The sequence below is a fragment of the Atractosteus spatula genome, chromosome 6, assembly GCF_055471065.1.
Source record: "Atractosteus spatula isolate fAtrSpa1 chromosome 6, fAtrSpa1.hap1, whole genome shotgun sequence".
NCBI classification, from domain to species: Eukaryota; Metazoa; Chordata; class Actinopteri; order Semionotiformes; family Lepisosteidae; genus Atractosteus; species Atractosteus spatula.
The window spans coordinates 59,414,378-59,434,863 of record NC_142711.1 but is presented as its reverse complement, the minus strand read 5'-3'; the positions used below and the strand labels follow the sequence as shown (position 1 = coordinate 59,434,863).

At 38.5% G+C, this 20,486-nt stretch overlaps 1 protein-coding gene across 1 annotated transcript in view; it reads right to left on the bottom strand.

Moving 5' to 3' along the window:
• The window catches only part of LOC148833099 (dual specificity calcium/calmodulin-dependent 3',5'-cyclic nucleotide phosphodiesterase 1C-like), a 199,908-nt gene that overhangs the window by 159,498 nt on the left and 19,924 nt on the right, over positions 1–20,486 (bottom strand). The window lies entirely within an intron of this gene.

The following is a 20,486-nucleotide window of genomic DNA, read 5'->3' as shown; positions in this document are numbered from 1 at the left end:
TTACCAAGTAAAATGCACAATTCTCTGATTTCCAAGATCAAAACGTTTTTCTCATCCTGCTTATTGGAAGGTGGAGCGTTTAGTCTGAACCATTACAGAACCAGTTACAGAACCATTACATCATGTTTTATGAGATATCAACAAGGATTTCACTCAGAAATCATCTTCCAAGTGGAGGAGTACAAGGTACAGACACAAAGTGTCTCATTAACAATATCCTTCATATCTCATGAATACACCTAAAATGTTCCATTTGCTCGAAACTGATTAATCTGAAAGAACCAGGATATGTGTTTTTAGTAATTATGGTTTTTGCCAACTTGTTGAATAGTTATGCAACATTTCAAGATAATTAGCACTCAAAGTAATTGTAGTAAAAAATGTCTGCATATCTCCATCAATGCCTTCAATGTTTATCGTCAAAAGCAATTTGTAAATACTGTATAGAAAAAAAATCTCTTTCAAAGATTTAATTGAAATGGGTATTATAAAAAAAGCTTTCAATGAATGAAGGCATTCACTGGGGGGAAAAAAAGATTTCCTCCCATTACTGTGAGAGCACGTAGTGGGAACTCTTCTGTGTTAGTGAATAGTGAATGGTATGTCAGAACGGTGAGTGCCAAGGCTGTCCTTTAGTTCCAGAAACCTTCATACTTGATGGAATGAACTTCGGTGATTCTGAAGGTTTACCTTTGTTGCAGTATGGCAACTCAACTTCGAAATGCAAGGTCATGTGGAAAAAAACCCAGAAGCGCTTTTCAAAGCCAGTCAGAAGCCCAGTCCCACAGCTGCTGCTACTGGCTTTTGAACATTAATCCCCAGCAAAGAGCACTTAAAGGTGTCTTAACACACTGAGCAGTCAATACTCACTGTGCTGGATATTAAGGTAATGCTCAGATGGAGAGATACAAGTATGCTTAACAACACCTATAGTTGTTGAATATCAAAGGATCGTGTAAATGAGCCGACTACAGACTATCCAGTAAGTGTGCCAGTACACTCACCACACATCAGCTGTCAGTGGGGAGGAGAACAGAGTGATGAAGCCAGTTCAGAGATGGAGATTATTAGGAGGTCATGATTGGTAAAGGCCAGGGGCAAATTTGGCCAGGACACTGGGGTAATACCCCTACTCTTTTCACGAAACGCCCTGGGATTTTTAATGACTGCAGAGAGTCGGGACCTCAGTTTTAAGTCTCATCTGAAGGACATCACCTTTTTACAGTATAGTGTCCCTGACACGTTCTGACTATAAAACTTTATAAAACAGTGCAGTGACAATCAAGCCTTTTTTTTTCTTTTCAAATGATAATGCAAAGTTAGCACAAATACTGTGGCCCTAGAGTCATAATAGGAGCTAATATTTGTTTAAATGATTTTTTATGTGAAGCAGACAGATACAGACTGGGAGGCATGCTGAAATTCTGACCCACTGTTCTCAAAACAAGCATAATGTATGGTAAAGCAGTACAATGATGAGCCTTATCAAATAGTTTCCAGTGTGTTAATGGGAGTGAGGAGTCATAAGGGCCAGCCAAATAACAGGAACGCATTTAGCTCCACACAGTTTATTTTGGAATACATCAATACATTTAGTCCCTTTGTATGAATTATAATGCAGCCAAGCTATATTTATTTTTGTACAAGATGTAACATGATCCACAAATGCAATGTAGAATCACAAACTCAAATCTAAATTAATTGCTGTTTGACATTTCTGTTATTATTAGCAGGAATATTAAACACTATAACGGTTCCTCCAAAGAACTGACATTAAAATGCACATGAAATATAATAAAGAGCCTGAATAAAAAAAAGTTGAATGAATTAAAGCAATGCTACATGCATTTACATAAAACAGTTTTTTTACCCAGTTTTACACGTCAGATATTCAGGAAAAAAACAACATTCTGTTTTTGGTCAAAAATCTCCTGTAGTTCTAAAAAAGGCTTTCTCCCCTCTCTGAAGTACAATACATATACAATTATTCTTTTGAATCTTTTTTATTTGTAGCCTCATGTACCACCTTTAAAATAAAGAAATGTTTAGCCGTACAGTACATTTATACCAGACTACTTGCAATGCAAGTAAATTTCACTTTGACAGTGAACAACACAAAGCCATAATCTTAGTAAATACTCAGCAAATAATTAGCCTTCTATAGAAGTTGTAATTATTCTTTGTGTGTGAATGTGTGAAGCTTATTATTACAGGACTCTCTTGCTCCTCTTTAACAGGCCAAAAGCTCAAACCACTTAAAACAAAAATGTGTTTCTGCATTGAGGTCTGTTTTATTGTGCTTCAGATTTCTCACTGTAGAAGAGTAGACTTCTTGAGAGAGATTTTGTTAGGACGCGTGTTAGGCCAAAGTATGAAATGTTTTCTATGATAGTAATATCTTTAATGAAAATTATTCTGTTTAATCTTCTTCTAATCAGAAGCAAATGTAATGTAAAGAGAACAGCATTTTAAAGGAAAAACGTTTGAATTTTCTGACTCAGTCTATGTAAAATAATAAATACTGACATTGTTGGCTATACTGTAAAAAATACAGATATGCCAGGAACAAAGGTAAACAGTTATTGTGCCCATGTGAATGTTGTGTGTTCTGTTATTGTAGCTCCACTGAGCAGTGAACAGCAGACGACAGATGGCAATTGCAAAACATGCAATAAAAATAAATGATTCTTGGTTTTACAATGCTTGCTTAGCTTTCGCTTCTTCCAAACAAATGCATATTTTTCAGTGTACAAAAATAATATTAAAAATGACAGCTGAAGATGTATAGCCTGACAATTAAAATATTACACCACACTATTCAGTAAGTAGCAATAAACTACATGTTCTGTGACTATACTTAAAAACCTAACAAACTTAGAAAAGTAAAAATAATACTCTTTAAATGAACAGTGATACATTTTACCTGTTAAATGGTACCAACCACAAAGAAGCTCAGAATACATAACACAAAAATAGAAACTTTACCAAGAGAAATGAAAATCATTTAAAATTCACACATTGATTTGAATAAAAACATGCATCCCCACTTTTAACTAAAAGCCATGAAGTACATTCTTCCAAAAATAGATCAATGATATGTGTGGAGGTTTGTGAAATTGCTACCAATTATTAACATGTATAGAGTAAAATGGATTAACAGCGACATTGTTCTCAGTTTTAAATGAGGTGAAATGGTGGCCTGTGGAACACTGAGCCTTCAGTAAAGGTGAGGGATTATACTGAAGCATTTAATTCAAGCAATTAATTCAATGTCAAAGTCTGCTGTGTGCATGGAATGTAGGAAGTTAATAGTCCCAATAGTAACTCTGAAACAAGGTATGTGCAGATGCCATTTAGTTGAGTGTTCAGTAATGTTCTCTATACTGTACTGCATGGTGGTAATGCAGTAGGTTTCCCCCAAGAAATCATGTCCTAACAATTAGTTCTTAGTTATTTGTCTTTTGCAAGTAAAGTACTTCTCCTCTGAATAAACACTACCCTCATGCCTCTTACACCTGAAGAAGACTCCACAAATATTTTTCTTTTTACTCCTCAGTGTGGATCTAACCTTGTTCCTGTTCTCATGTCTTGTCTTTTTCACTTCTAGTAGCAATATTTTAAAAAACTGTTTGAGCCTAAGGTAATTGACTAGTAGCAAATATTTACATACACCTGTTTAAAAAATGTTTTCACAACACAAAATACAGGAAGTTGTGACTGTTCATGAGCTACCATATTTTATTCTCCCTTCAGTGACAAGCTGTCCTTAAGTTCCCATTTAAGGCAATGAGCATTAACTGAAGTGTTAAACAATGTCAATGAAATAAAACAGAAGTGAGAGCCTCAAAGGCAGAAGCAACTTAAATGGAGTTTGTAAATCCAATAGGAAGTGATATCATTGATTGTACTACAAGCTAAGATTCCAGGTTTGCATTGGATCTGTCATGGAAAATCATACAGGCTGCTCTAGTGCTGTGCTCCACACTCAGTTTTGAAAGGAGACAAGAAACTTTCAACACTCACAAGGCTAATCCTGAACTGTTTCATTACAAAGAAGAGAACACATTCTTACTCAATTAAAATTACGAAGCCTTCACAGGAATCATTTTCAGTAAAATGTATTTACAAATATTAGCAATAATATATAAATAAAGTATTCTTAGTTTCTTTCTTTTTGAACAATAACAGTAAAAATAAATATGTAAGCATTATTATTAATAATTAGTTATAATAGTAATGGGTTTTCTTCACCAAAAATTGGATCACACAATTATTATGTGCAGTATGTAATGAGATAAAAAGATGTTTTGTTTAGTACAGTTAAATTGCTTTGTACAGTGTTCACAGATTTATATACCCAAGACAAGCAACTTGAATCCATACGCTCTCTCTGGACATCAAACATCTCATTTCTCGGTCTTACAAACTGAGTTCCAGAATGTGACAGACAAGCAAACAGGATGGAATTAATCTATTCATCTATTCAGAAAGTCCTTCTCTCTCAGCAAGTAAAAATGTTTTTAAAAATGATTTTGTGTCAAAATAAACATCGAGGCTGTTCAAATGGGCTCTGGTTTGTGATGTTTTTCCCTTTCTTTATGAGGTCAATAACACTTTGACATAAATGCAAGGGAAAATTAGAAGACTGACTGTGTTTTGGGGAAGAACCATGTTTAAAAACAGCACAAAAGCATATTTTGTCAGCTGAATGTACAGTATCTCCACTAAAGCCAGTGAGTACACATAACATCATATTCTATATTTCTCCATAGTTTTTGTTGTCTTTTTTAAAAGAAATTTTAATTCAATTTTCAGGACAATTCTTTATTGCCCTCTAATGGGATGTTAAGAAAAGAATGAATTTCAAAGAAGATGTCAGTTACTAAGCAACAGATAGATAATGTACCAGACATCTTTCATTATATCTTTGCTTAGGTGACAGATAGATACCAGAATTTATCAGCATTGATTCTGATGGGAAATGAAAGGTTACAAGTTTTGAGAAACATTTTCCACTTCGATTGAAGGGTCAATTTAATTATGTACACTCCTACCCCTCCAGAATGAATATCTAAACTAGTACTGGATTCTTATATCTTAGCTTTCTCATATCGTCCAAAATGCAGACTACAGTTAAAAAATAACCCAATATAACTGCCCAGTTAAGAAGCTAGGTCTGTGCTCTGCGAATAGAGACTTCAACCAGTTGAATGTGATTGACTAGTTAATATCTTGAATTGAACAGTTGGTCTTAACATTAAGAAAAATAGAATCCTACTGGACACAAGGAATGAATTCTGAATGGCAGTTATACTTAAAATTGAGACCAAGAGTCGCAAGTGCAAAGTTGTTGGATAGTTAAAAAATGCATTATTTCAGTGTGATGTCCAGCTTTTAACTTTATTTTTCAACCACTCATTTTTTCATCTGTGGTGCTGCCACCATTAAAATGTGTGGATTTGCTCCCAAAAGAGCAACATTTCAGCAGGCGCTTGAGCAACACAGTTGACTTGACATCAAGATAATTACCATGTAAAATGACTTGTAGCTGAAGGGTCAAGAGGCAATCCCTGAGACCAGGACTCTTCGTGGAGCTCTTCTTTGAACTAGTCAAAGTCAGGGTAGGACCTGGATTGTGCATGTCACTTTCCCACTCTTGGCTCCTCCTGTATTTTGGAAGTGTCTGTAACTTTTTATTCTAGCTTTTTAATCTTTACGCAGAAACACTTTAGCCTTGCCCTTTACCAAAGTATTTATTTACAGGTAAATTCCATCCTGTTGCACCGGGCCCGACAAGGTGTTAAGACAGGCTCAGTGAAAATTATTCGATGAGCCAAGATACGCGGCGATCAAGATCATTTATTTGGTGGCAGCCGACTGAGACTGAGACTGAGACTGAGACTGAGACTGAGACTGAGACTGAGACTGAGACTGAGACTGAGACTGAGACTGAGACTGAGACTGAGACTGAGACTGAGACTGAGACTGAGACTGAGACTGAGACTGAGACTGAGACTGAGACTGAGACTGAGACAAAGTTAGCAACTCAATGTCTGAGCCCTGAGGAATGATTCCTCAGGGCTTAAATACTGTGCCATGTTCCCTTATTGGCCTGATTTCATTGAGGAAGGCCCCATTGAGTCTCCAGCATGTGTGGAATGTGCATTGGCAATTGATGGAGCTCATGCAGCAGTGCTGGAGCTCGTTGGGGCATAACACATCCATTATAGTTTACAACATGAGTGGTTTATGGTAATATTAACAGTATACTATTATATTAACAATAACTGTAATTTTAACAGTTAACTATTGTTTTGTAGGAATAATGTACTTGAAAATTCAATCATTTACTATTTTTGTACACCATTGTTCTCTGCTGGTGTAAGGCACTTTTGCTGAAAATGTAAATTTTGCATTATGCTGCTTTCCACTAATATAGCTGTGATGTTATGTAAGAGATCTGTGGTCATGGATACAAACCAGCACTTTGCATAGTTTATACAGGAAAGGCAATACCTCTGTAATTAACTGCAAATCAAAAATATGTCTTTGGCTTTAGTTTGGGGCGTTCTTTGATCCACAACAGTCAGGCAATGATGCCAACGAATGAAACCTGGAGAAATTAGTTCATCTCCTGCAGGATTCTGTATGGCCCAAAGGGGTTACTAATGCCTGGGAAATAGCATGCGTAAGAAAATAGCCTCTTTCCATCCTTAGCCCAAGGGCACATTGAGACTGCTATAACAGGAAGGAGTACAGCAGTACTGCAGCTCAAACACATTTTTCTTTCATAGCTTGTTTCCCTTTATTTTATTCCCAAATTACCTTTGTTTAAAAACAATTGTCTTTCTGTGCTGCCTGTCCATATTCTGCCTGTTACATGGTTACACCAGAATTCCTATTTTTCTTGTTTGTGTGGTGTTCATTATCACAGATCACGTTATCACAGATGATCAAAATGTGCATGTGCCTATTATAAAATTGGCTTTTTAAATAAACTATAATGAAATGATTTCTAACATCCAAAATGTTGTATTTAATCTTTCATCATGTGCTATTAATCTATGTGTATACAGTACAGGTATCTGCTTTCATAACAAAGAAACAAAAAAAGTTTTATCTATTCATTCATGCAGAAGGAAGTGTAAAAATGAGGCGCATGAAAAACATATTTGAAAAGCGGGCTGTTAATAATAATTTAATTGTGTTTCAGCATTTGGGAAATTGAAAGTCAAAGTATATTTGCCTCTGTTTGTTGATCGTTAAAACTGTTTTTCCTTTTACAGGCATATCTTTGTCCAAGAAAAATCAACAGCATTTACATGGAACAGCTAACAAAATAATTGCATACCACTATGCAGCAATTATGGACAAGACCAATTTCAGCTTGGTCTATTATCTGTGCAGCAGCATGCATAGGGAAGAGGGTGTAGAGGTGTCAGGACACTGCGATTGATAGACAGTAGAGTGGTTGCTCCCAGAGTTTTCTTTCTTTCCTTCTTTAGGACCGCTAGGTGAAGGTTATAGGCAAACACAGGTCAAGAAAGGGCTCAGCATTGGATAAGCACACTGAAAATCCAATTACAACACATGTCAGAGTGAAATGTAGAGCACTGATATGTCAAGGGTTGTGAGAGTATGGAACAGTTTACTCAGTCATATTGTTAAAACCGATATCCTGGTTTCTTTCAGTAAACAGCAGGATGTGATACTTGTATAAATTAGATACTATACAAAGCACAAAATAGGTTTGGTGGGTGGAATGTCCTTCTCTCATTTGTAACTCTTCGGATGCTCTTACTTTCAAAACCACAGCATTAAAAATGATTGTGGGTAGTGTGGAAAAGGTAATTTGGTAAAATACTGTACATTCCTATACTAACAACAGAATGAAATTGTCTTGTTAGTTTGCTTGTTTTTGGTTTGTTTTCCATACATTGTCAGATTTCTCCAATTTCCTGGGGTGTATTTCTGAGAATGCTAAATAAGACTTTTTGAAAAACAACAGAACTTATTTCCAGGGATTTTTCTATTGCTAGTTCCTGGGAAGTAACAAGTAACAAGTTTGCTTATTTACAGTCATTGTTAAGCATACTCAGCATGAGATTACCCACTTCTACATTAAAATTATAAAGCTACCTTTGGATTAACAGTTTCTAGTTGGCTTGTCTTCTACTGTCATACACAAAGACATTTCTTAGCAACACAGGAAGAATAAAATCTAAATCCATAAAACTCCCTGAAAATCTCAAGACACTTATTTGTTGCTGACAATGGAAATCACAGATCATTGTCTAATTCTCTATAGAATGCTTGGTAGTTTTCAGTGCTAGCAGAACAAATGCATTCATAAGTTGACAAGATCAACTTGTGCAGATTTAAGAATCAAGACTTTCATTTTAACCGTTTCCCCATCTGGTTCTTTGAAAAGACGAAAAAGAATTCTAGTGAGGCATCCTCATACTCCTGTTGTATTTATATAATTTTTTAATTAGACCCCTTTGTGTGTTTTCATACAGATATTTTTGTAAGCAACAGATCATCTTTTGTTTGAATCATTTCACAACACTGTTATGATATCCATTACTTAAGTACTTTAGAAGAAATCACTTCTTCCATCCCCAATTCTTAATTATGCTGTGCAAAAATGATTGACCTACTTGACTGTGAGAGATTGTGATGTTCCTGTAAGCAAGGGTTTGTTCACAGAATTGCTGAGGGCACATTCTCTCAGGTGATTACTGGAACAAGTAGAACATGACCTGCTTCTCTGATATACCGCGGCTTGTCTCCCTGCTGTCTTGGCAATAAGATTGCTCTGCAAGTCATAGACGTCTTATTTTGACATGCCAAATATGCTTCCAGTATATTTGCATCCTAGATTGCTACAGACGGGCAGCTGCTTTTAAAACCAAGTAATCAGCACAGATATTAACATTTGTTATTGTCACGGACGTCCAAAGAGACTAACCGTGGGGAGCAGGAGAGCGGAAAAAGATCCATATGCGTAGCGGCGAGATGGGAAAAAGGCCCGGGCTCATAGTGCAAAGAGTTCAGGAATGCCGTATAGAAACCTATGCCCTCAGGGAGCGGACGTGGGGCGCCCTGGTGCTAGGCGGGTCTCAGGACATCCGAACGTCAATGCTGAGCGAGGACAGAGTGCAAGACCCGGAAATATATAGCCCAAGGGAAAGAGAGGGACAGGAAGGACAGCAGACCAGAAACTAGGGACAGGACAGAGAAGGAGCGCCCTCTGGCTGCAGAGGGCGTGACAGTACCCCCCCCTTCATGGGCGGCTCCCGACGCCCATATAAATACATGAGCTGCCCAGCACTGGGTGGAGGAAAAACCTCATTTAACTGAAAGGAAACCTCCGGGAGTCCACGGCTGAGAGCTACCCCCTCCTCCGGGGTATAAACCTTTATTGGGTGGAGGAAGGGGGGGTAGAGTAGAGCTCCGGAGACTTAAAACAAAAAAGTACACAAGCACAAACACAACAGACAAAAACCTGGGAAAGACCAGGGAGACAAACCACACAAAACAGATAGGAACCAAAAACAGGTAGGAACCAAAGTACCGAGACACAGGGAGCAGGGGGGGAACAAAAAGGAGGGGAAACCAGGAAGGAAAAAAAATCAAAACAAAAGGCAAAAAACAAGAAAAAACAGCAAAAAACCCCGGGGAAAAATACCGCAGACTGGGCAATAGGCACGTTCACATTCTAACGCTGATATCGGAGTGGACAACCTGAGGAAAGCCAGACCGAAGTCCGCTCACAGACACAGATGCCCGGAGTGATATCCAGCGAAAAGAATGGAGGAACGGCAGAAAGCTTACCATTCTATCACTGATATCGGAGAGAGCAAGACCAGGAAGAGCCAGGCAGGAAAACCCGCTCCAGACACAGAAGCTCGGAGTGATATCCAGTAATAAGAATAGGAAAGCCAGCTCAACAATCAATCACTGATATCGGAGTGATCTACCCGAGGAAAGCCAGGTGCAGGACCCGCTCACAGGCACGGAAGATCGGAGTGATATCCAGCGATTAGAATAGAGGAACTGAAAAAAAAAACAGCCCAGAGAACAAGAAAAAACTGCGGCAAGACAAAAAGCGCCGCTCGCGGGGTCAGAAAGTGGCTCAGCATTCTGTCACGGACGTCCAAAGGGACTAACCGTGGGGAGCAGGAGAGCGGAAAAAGACCCATATGCGTAGGGGCGAGACGGGAAAAAGGCCCGGGCTCATAGTGCAAAGAGTTCAGGACTGCCGTATAGAAACCTATGCCCTCAGGGAGCGGACGTGGGGCGCCCTGGTGCTAGGCGGGTCTCAGGACATCCGAACGTCAATGCTGAGCGAGGACAGAGTGCAAGACCCGGAAATATATAGCCCAAGGGAAAGAGAGGGACAGGAAGGACAGCAGACCAGAAACTAGGGACAGGACAGAGAAGGAGCGCCCTCTGACTGCAGAGGGCGTGACAGTTATGTTAAACCTGGCTAAACATTACCAGAATATCATAACATAGAGAGTTTGCTTCCACACAGAACCAGCAGTCTCTGGTCTCACAATTGGGCATTATGGAAGATTACCTAATCATAGTCATTGTTATTTGTGTAGGCATACCTGACTTGAATGGCTCACATGATTCCTGTACCACAAGATATTCAAACTTGTCTTGCTTGCACTTCTGACACCATATGTAGAGGATGCCTGTCTCAAGATGAATGGCATGCTATAAGAGAACCAAAGGTCTGAAAGGCACTAAAATACTGAAACTAGTACTAATGGCTTTCACTAATTACTGCATTTCTATTACAAACCTTTAACTCAATGTAGCTGTAAATCCAATTGTCTTAATTGTTGAATAACTGCTTAGTCCAATACTAGGCTGCAGTGACTCAGATCTTGTGCCAGCTGACAGTGGGCACAAGGCAGAATACACAATGGATGGGATGACTGTCCATCACAAGCCTAACACGAGGAAAAATTTTGAGATGCCGGCCAACCTGAACGTCATGTCTTTGGACTGTAGGGGGAAAGACGAGAGTGCAGGAGACGACCCATGTGGGCACAGAAAGAACACGCATACTATATACTATATACTATACTATAGGGGTGTAACCCCGGCGTCCTGGCCAAATTTCCCGTTGGCCTTTACCAATCATGGCCTCCTAATAACCCCCATCTCTGAACTGGCTTCATCACTCTGCTCTCCTCCCCACTGATAGCTGGTGTGTGGGGAGCGTTCTGGCGCTCTGTCTGCCGTCACATCATCCAGGTGGGGGCTGCACACTGGTGGTGGTGGAGGGGAGTCTCCCCATTACCTCTAAAGTGCTTTGAGTGGAGGGTCCAGAAAAGCGCTATACAGTATACCTGTAAGTGTAAGCAATTATTAATTATTATTATTATAAAACACAGCTTGGATCCCCAGGACAGAATCATAGCCAGCATCCAAGAGCTGCAAGACAGTCGCCCTGCTAACCACCAGGCCACCATAAATCCAGTCAGATTTCCACGTTCTGCGTATCAAGCAATTATAGATTTAATTTCTTAGTGTAGTCCTACCTAAGGTTTAAAACCTGCACGACACAGTACAGTATGTAGAGAGCATCCTTATTGTCAGAGGATGCCCAGAAGAATTCCACTGTAGCTCAGATACCATCACAAACAGGTGCCGTTTTAGTGCATTTCTTTTTTCCTGAAAGAGGTCCAGAGAAAAGAGACGAAGGCAGTGAACTCAGTCCACATAAAGGCGAGACTAGCTTAAGGCATTCACATACAGTACATCAGAATGAGTAATTATACATTCAGTTTAAAAGAATGCACAAAAATGATATGTTGTAAAATGATTACTTTTAAAGAGACCAAAAAATAAATGGTCTATATGATGAGTACAAGCATGAATGACAGACTGGTAAGCAAATCCACCCACAATATTATATTTTGGCACGATTGCTTTCACTCTCACAATTATGATAAAAATGCATATAATTAGACAATGCATGTATTTAGGAAAATAAAATGCTGCTGTGTTTAAATGATTTACAATCCTATTGTTCAAATGGCGGGGAAACATGTTTTGATTTTTTTAACTAAAGAAAATATGAATGTGTTTCTGGGATTTACTTTGTTATCCCTGGTTCTGTACAACTCCCAGCCTTAGTCTATGGAAATAATTAGATTAACAGGTGTTGTTTTGCCTTGTTGCAATTCATCATATTACTTAATAAAAACAATTTAAAATTATGCTCAGTATTCAATAGCACTTAATGATCCTTCAATTTTTTGCATTTTGTCAGCAAAATTAAGACAAGTATTTGAGATGTTAAAACATCTAGTGTATCCCCTACATTACTGTTGATAATTATTACTGATTTATTAATGTCTGAGACCTTGATCCCGTCCCTCAGCACTGACTCACAAGTAATTAAAATGTAATATTTTAGGATATTTAACCTTTTGGTTCAATTGTGACGGACAAAAGCAGCGACCTCCTTCTTTTTGTCACCTTTCTTTTATTCTTCCCTACTAGTACGAGAGTTATTTACAAGAGTTAATTATTTCTAATTAATATTTAGCGTCTTGATCCAGAAGATCCTTAATTCTTTATGCAAAACTTCTGTTTAAAAAAAACAGGAAACGGTACAACACAACCCTTCAAAAAGTATTTCTGTCTTTTTAAACATTTAAGTCACATGAAAGTTTGCACATGGGAAGACATCAGAGGGGTAAATTGATCATTTCAGGATTGCATTTGGACAACTGGTTCTTCATAATGCCTCAGAAGCCAAGGAAATTCTCAGGCCTTCCCCTCTGATTAAACCAATTGCTGGTAGAAACTAATCCCAACAGCTAAGGATTCAGAGGAATTACATCACTAATATAATAGAGGGGGTGTTTCATTAAGGAAGTTTGTTTTGCTTAGGCAATGGTTAACTTGTTTTAATGCTCAAACTTTACACTATACCTCATTACAAACAGCAGGTGATCCCTCAGAGCTGGGACAGCGTTAAGTGGACGCAGTGCTCTTGACTCAACAAGGCTGTCTAATGATTAGGAAAATCAGAGGTCAGGAAAAAAAAAACTTTAGCTGAAAAAGCTGAGGGGCCCTTCACAGATCCATTCGTCCTCACACACTTAAAAGGAAAGCACTTGGTTACAGCTAATGACTCCCTGTGGTGCCTCACTGAGTCCCTTTAATATCCACCACACTGCAAATCAGCCACACTGGGAGCTACAAGCCCTTCACTGTACCAGCGCCAGGCAACCAACAGTTCAGCTGTTTTTCAAAATTGAACATGTGATGTGCCAAAAGTTGTAGTAATTACCAAACAGATTCATCTAATGAGGTCTCTGCTGGGCTTCCAGCTGACAGAGAGTTCAGTACATGGGGAAAACTTGTTTTGAGCCGCTTCAGATCACTGTGTGACATCACATCCTCCCCTTGGTCACCATAGCGATAATAATCATTGCTCAGACATGACAGCAGAAAGGCTGCAAACATTACCCCGAAGTGTAGCAGTTACTTTTAAGGTGTGCAGCTGTTTAAGCACCTATTCTTCCTCTCAATAAGAATAGCTACTTAGTGTGCTTTCTGTATGCAGTTTCCCCACAATTCTAATGGACCAAACTTAGTTAAGTCCTTTTTATAACTGTACATGTCACTATTGTCTAATAACATTTGATAAATTTGTACAATCATCTGCAAAGTACCCTTAACCTTTGCAGCATAAGCAATTAAATCACATCGAAAACACACTTGCAACATTTTTTTCTTCCAGAGCATTTAAATATGAATGCACCCTGTTGTGCACTGAACAATTACACAAGGTTATGTAACAAAACTGTGACTGTGACTTTTAAAAGATGTAATTATCTCAGATTTATTTTCTTCCCCTAAAAACTAAAGCCATGTCAAATTACAAAGAAAACATTTAAGGCTTCAAAACAAAACAATAAAAGCAAAGCAAATCTAAAAGTAACCTTTACTAAAGGGATAGTTAATATAACAGAAGCAAACTGTGAGACGCTGTTTAATAGTTTAAAGGGAAATAAAGCACAAAATACGTTTAAGTATCAATTTCTATCAGCAACTCTTTCAAATTCAGTAATCTTAGCAAATATACCATTCTTGTACATCATAACCAACATTGGCATGGCTTAGTGAACTTATAACTGAAAAAAATAAAAAATGCTAAATTTAAACAGATGCGTACAAAGAATTCTATACAGTAAGTGCGTCTTCTCTTTGATCTTCATAAACGTGCTTTTTACAGTAAGGCATATTGATTCAGTGACATATAAAAAGCATGCACTGCACTACTTTCACAAACACATTCCAGAAACTAGCAGACACGGATAAAGACATCACTTGATATTCTTGTCTTTTGATTTTAAAATACCAGTACCGAGTAGAACAAACACAAAGAATTCAGAAGGTGACTTGATAATCCTCTGGGCAGTAGAACTCACTTGACCCAGCTTCTTTTCTGTAATGAACCTGACGGAACAACTCAAATACTATTTAACTCAGCACCATCTGTTCCCCAGAAACAAGCAGCAGCGCCCGCCTTACCTATTGTGAAGCTAAAGCCATCAATGCTGAAAGTAGCACTCCGACATTTTTTAAAACCTTGTTTTCTAGTGCTTGGCTCAGTCATTTTTACGTTCCCGTGTTTTTTTTTTTGGATGCTTGTCTCTGTACCTCCCAGCTGCGGTAAGTATCTTGTTAGAAGTTGGAGAAGTGCTGAATGCAATTAACAGTCCCTGGAATCCAGCCTGTGGTGACAACTATCGCCCGACCTCACACATCTTCTAATGCTAATAGACATTTACCCGGCGGCAGCTCTCCACCCCCCTGGTAGTACTGTATATCCCTTCACATTCTACCCTCTGATTACTACAGCAAATGCTCCCATTTGGGCTCCAGGTGTCTCAGACAGTAGCTGGAAAACACAGAATCCCCTTCTTTCTGACTCTTCCTTCACCACACCGCAGACCCGTCAGTTGTGTGGTCTCCTGTTACTCTCCACAGAGACACACATGCGCCCTGCATGGTGTCTCATTCATGTGTGTGCTTGAGTGAGAGTGTGTGCGCGCATGTTACAGAAGCTGTTGCATGTTCATTTCACAATAATATTTAATCTCCCACTGTCCCATTGTAGAGAATCCCACTGAGGAATAGTTTCTCTAAAAAATACTGCAATTTAAGTGTTCCAACAAAACAAAAAAAAGTGTTTTATTACATGCTACATCCTGGACAGCTTTTGTGTCTTGATCCAGAAGATCCTTAATTCTTTATGCAAAGAATTATTCATGCAAAGACATTCCCAGAACCAGTCTGTCCTCAACCAGTTTATTTAGAGAAGAGAGTTTAGTTTTAATAACAAAAACTGAACCACTGGAATTTCAATTTCTTCCAAATCTGCAAACAGCTTCAGTTTATTGAAACTTCCTGGGATTTGTAAGTTTTGTATATAACAAATCTTTGTGTCATCTTCAATAAGCTTCTGGCAATGCTGGTAATACAAGGATTTGTGTTTTGTGAAGGTGCTTGCCAGTGTGCAAAATATATTCATCCAAGCATTATTGCTGTTCATTCTTCAGTAAAAAATATTAAGAGGAAAAAACTATTATTGCACAAATAGTCATATATCACAAATCTAACTTGTACACAAGTTGTAGTCTGTGATTTGACTCAAAGAATATATTAGACTTAAAAAAAAGGATGAATAAAGTATAAACCACTCCTAGCATAAGACCTGGAAATGTGATGCATTATGGGATAATGAAAAATGACACCTTATTACACCATATGCAAGAGATTCAAAGACGTTTGAATGCCTCCTTTCAGCTTTGTTTCTCTGCCACAAGTAACATGTCAGTAGGGGAGAGGCAACACTCAACTAGCTCTTCGTCTCTGTCAAAATCCTTTAATCTAACAACCTGAAACTGTCAAATAAAAGCAAACCCATTCTCAGCTCAGCCTGCTCAATAGAGAAAACATTCTGAAAGGGTCAATGAGGCAGGGTGACTAAAAACCAGTACAGCCCTGCTTAGACTTTGAAACTGCTCAGGCTAAAGCAGTGCCCCCTGCTGGTTGCATCCCAGAGAGGATTGAAATCAGTACTGTTTCACACATACAGTATACAGTAACTCGCTATCTAGCTTTCCTTACATAGAACTCAATATACTGCTTTAGGAGAGTACACTTCCTCAATCACTTGCATTTAGGGTGACTGTATAAATCAGTATTCACCAGGACACTTTGACACACACCAGAATAACTGAAAGAATTTAATGTGTAAATTAAGGATTACATTTTTTCAGTTATTCTGGTGTGTGTTCAGCCCTTTGCTCGACACTTGTTCGCACATCTACCAAAGACTCCTTCTCCTACGAGCACAGGTCCAGCGATGAAGTGTTCCACCCATCTGCCTGCAACCTGGGCAGCCCTGTTCCCGCCAGCTGTCTGCCTGCAGCCCAGGCAGCCCCGTGATTTACAGACGTATCTTGAAAACCTAGCCTAGCAGGTGATGCAGAAAGACATTGTTTGAAAGGACTGACAATTTTTTCGTTTGGTTTTTGTTTCATATGTAATATTCCATTCATCCATTTTCTAATTGCTTCATCCAATACAGGGTCACGGGGAAGTCAAAACCAATCCCATGAAAAAAATGGGATGTTTTCTGTACATCACAGGGCACACACAGACAAAAACATGCACACACTCACTAAACACTGAGCTACCCTTTATCTGATTTTATCATTTATAAAATAAATTCATTTACACACGCTTCTTTTAATATCACATTATTGACTAACTATGGTACCTTCTTGTACATTTGTCAGTGTTCAGTACTACTTTATTACCTGACAGTGGAATGAAGTTATAGTCATTCTTTTTGTTTCCATATGAAAATCTTTTGGTTGGAAAAGATTGTGCTCAAAGAAATTAAAATGCTTAAGAATCCATTATCAGATGCTTCTACATTTCCTCAGTAGCTTTGCAGAAACTTGGAGCCAATTATGGATAGATAGGCTGATAGATTCACCTTGGTCAGAATACCAGTTCTTTATGAGGCAAACTCACTCAGAATTTCCTAATTTTCACTCAGAAAACTCACTCGGTTTTCTAATAGCCATCGAAGAATCATTTTGGGACATACTGCTAAAATTAATAATTGTCCCAGTAAATGCACAAAACCCCTACAAATAAAAGCAGGAAACTTCTGAGAAACTGAAAATGTGAGGGCTCAACCTATCCATGACCTTACTTTTCCGTGACTCTTACAAGACATTTTGATGGTTTTAGCGGCCTGACCTTATCACTAAATGCTACTACTATTTCCATGTGAACATTAGCTCTCTAGAGATTCCCTCCAAGTTCATAGCAATCCCTTCAACGGATGAGTGGTTCTTTTTCCTACTAGTTTTCTTTTTTTCTTCTCTCACAACTCCTACCTTTTCCTTCAGAGTGTTCTCTTTCTTCCACACACAGGCCACTCTCCCTGACAGTTCATCACACTCTAGCGGCATATTTTATGTAGCCTATCTTATTCTTTGGTGCTTGAGGCGATTCACTTCCCAAGGAGTAGAGCACTAGGAATAGGAGTGCTCAGTCTCTGAGGCACCTAGCTCTTTATTTCTGTCATCACTTTCTCATTCTTCATGTGTCACTCTCAAAACACCTCTCTTTCACAGATACCTTAGGTTGCCCATCTGTCAGCAGCTGCCATTACACAGTGGTCTTCACAGTTTTGCCAGTGGTTCCTATACTCTAGTTCTCCCTCATCTGTGCCATCTATCCAGGCAGTGCCTCCTTCCTCCAATCCTGCCCCACTAAGCCAGTTTTTTTTTTGTCACTGGAACTGGTTAATGCGCTGCCATGCAGCCCACCTGCTCAATATCGGCAGCGCTCCTCAGTATGGTATCCCTTTCTAATCTTCTCAAGATGCCATGCAGCTTGCCAGGTCCTTCAGGCACCTTAACCAATCCAGCTCTTGAGAGTAATCCCTGTCTTCTGAGTACCAGCTCTTCCCTTAGAAGATCCTGTTTGGCCACGTATCCCTCTCCATGACAAACACTAGCACCTCTGACAGGCCCTGGCCAGTTTGCTACTTCGGTTCAAGCCATGGTCATGTCTGTAGCTGACTGTGACTAGGATTTGGCAGAGCACACCTGGATTACCGTGGAAGTTAGTTATCCCTCTCAGCTTTCAATGAAACAGTGACTCCTGTAACTTGCCTGGTGCCTGCTTACAATATGTTAATAGGTGAATGGCTCCTCTTTTGGGTTATCCTTATCCCTGTGTATTACAGAAGCTGTAACCAAGAGGCAAGTCTTAATAACAGTTAAGAAAATGTCTAAATGGGTGTCTACTGATAATGAAGGCATAATTAAATAATAAAAAATATTGTACTGTACTACACTCTTTCAGATTATTTGACTTCGATAAGGCCAGTGATCATTTTCACACCTGTGTATGAAAACATGACAGCTATCCTAGTTATCCCAAAAAATATTAACAATCTCTCAGAAATAGTCTTTGGTTTTATTAGACTTTAGCAGACCTGAAGTTACTCAGACACAGGATTAAATTTGTTTCCTGTTCACTGGATCCATTTTAATTTAATGTGCTAAACACAAATACATCAAGGGAATGAATTTAGCAAGCAGATAATTGCTTTGGCTGCAATCAAATTTAAAGGCAAATTCATTAACTATATTTTCCTTCAAGCCATTTACCAAATCACAGAGAAGTAAGATCTCATTTAGATTGCGGTGTTTGCTTGTGGTCACCACCTTACAAAAAGGATTTTGCTGCTTTTCATGATGAAGTTCAAAGGGGAGTGTCCCTCAAAGAAATGTCATCCATAGTCCTGGCTGAGGAACTCAATCTCTTTATCCTTGGGCAAAAGAGAAATTGTGAGGTGATTTCAATGAGATTTTCATAATCCTTACATCTGTGGATTAAATCACCCCAAAGGGCTACTTCAGACTACCCCCTGGAACATGGAACAAGGGTAACAAAAGGAAATGAAGATGAGATGATATGGGGGCTGAAAATCAAAGCCCTTTCTTTACACAATAGGTACAATATGGAGGTCAGGTTTAATTTAGCCACTAGAGGTCAAATGAACAAAAGACAGACCAAAAGTCTTCTAATCTCTGTATCTTTTTAGGGTCTTCTCTACCTAACACTGTTTTCTCTATGTAAATGTTTACCTGGTTGGTTCTCATTAAAAACACAGTGCACAGTACTGATGGTATCATATCCCTCGTCCATTTTGATTGAGGTTGCTGTGCACCTTTCTATATCCATGGCCTGTGCACAGTCTGGCGTATTGTGCACATCTAAGGAATTGACTACACTTCTCTTTTGTTTTCACTAAGGTATAGCTTAGAAGAAAAATATAAAGATGATCCTTTTTCCTTTTCTTCTGTATTACAAATAAGAATTTTAAAACCACCTTATTGAATTTACTTGACAGCAATGCAGCCGTTTAGGATGCGAGGGAAAAGAATAATTTTGTCAAGGCCCAAAGCACTCCAGTAGTTGTATCTCTTCTTTCAGAACTTTAAAATGACAAAAATGATTATTATTTATTGATATCTGCACATGGTGCAGTTTTATATGTTTGAATAAGTAAATCTTTAATTCAGGGAATTAAATTTGAGCTCTTTTTTAAAGCTTTACTAGGCTCCCATAAAAAAGTTACAGTCTGCGCTTTAACTCATAAGCTACACAAAATAGAGACTAGACAGCAAAAATCAGCATGCCCTTAGCCTTTATTCTTCTTCTTCTTCTTCTCAGTCCTGAATAATAATACTGAAATGCATATTCACTGCATGTGAAATATCAAAAATGTATTTTGTAAGGCTGCAATACTGTGCAATACTTTTGGTAATGTACTGTGTATGTTGGAGGGCACACACAGGTATCTCTCTGTATAGGTCCAGCACAGTTCTCCAGGATTTTATCTGTAAAATGTATTTGTTGTATACAAAACCATATACTGTACATACTGTATAACTTTGTGAATTTGTCGCAGGAGCTTTCTTTTGATGTGAAGTATACTTTCGAGGGTCCAAACAGGATGGTTGGCACAACTAACTAACTGTTCTGCTGTGTAGTGTGTTTCAAAGCAGATTTAATAAGCAATTACATTTTCTGGCGGTTGCATCGGCATTTTATTGAATCATCAGGACATAGACATAAATTCATTATGCTGACTAACACTTGTCAAAACAAATAAGAATGAAAAAATACAGTTTACATACTCAGGCTTGACAAAGAGGTAAAACTGCATGGATTTCTCAAAACAGTAGAATCTGCCTAGTATTTCTTCCTTAACACTTCATCCCTAATTTCTTCATTTCTGATTAAAAATAATGACACTTATGTGTCATTAATGCACACTAATTGATTTACTCTAAAAGCATACAGGTAACTCCATTTGTGACACACCTTTATTTTTTTTATGCAGA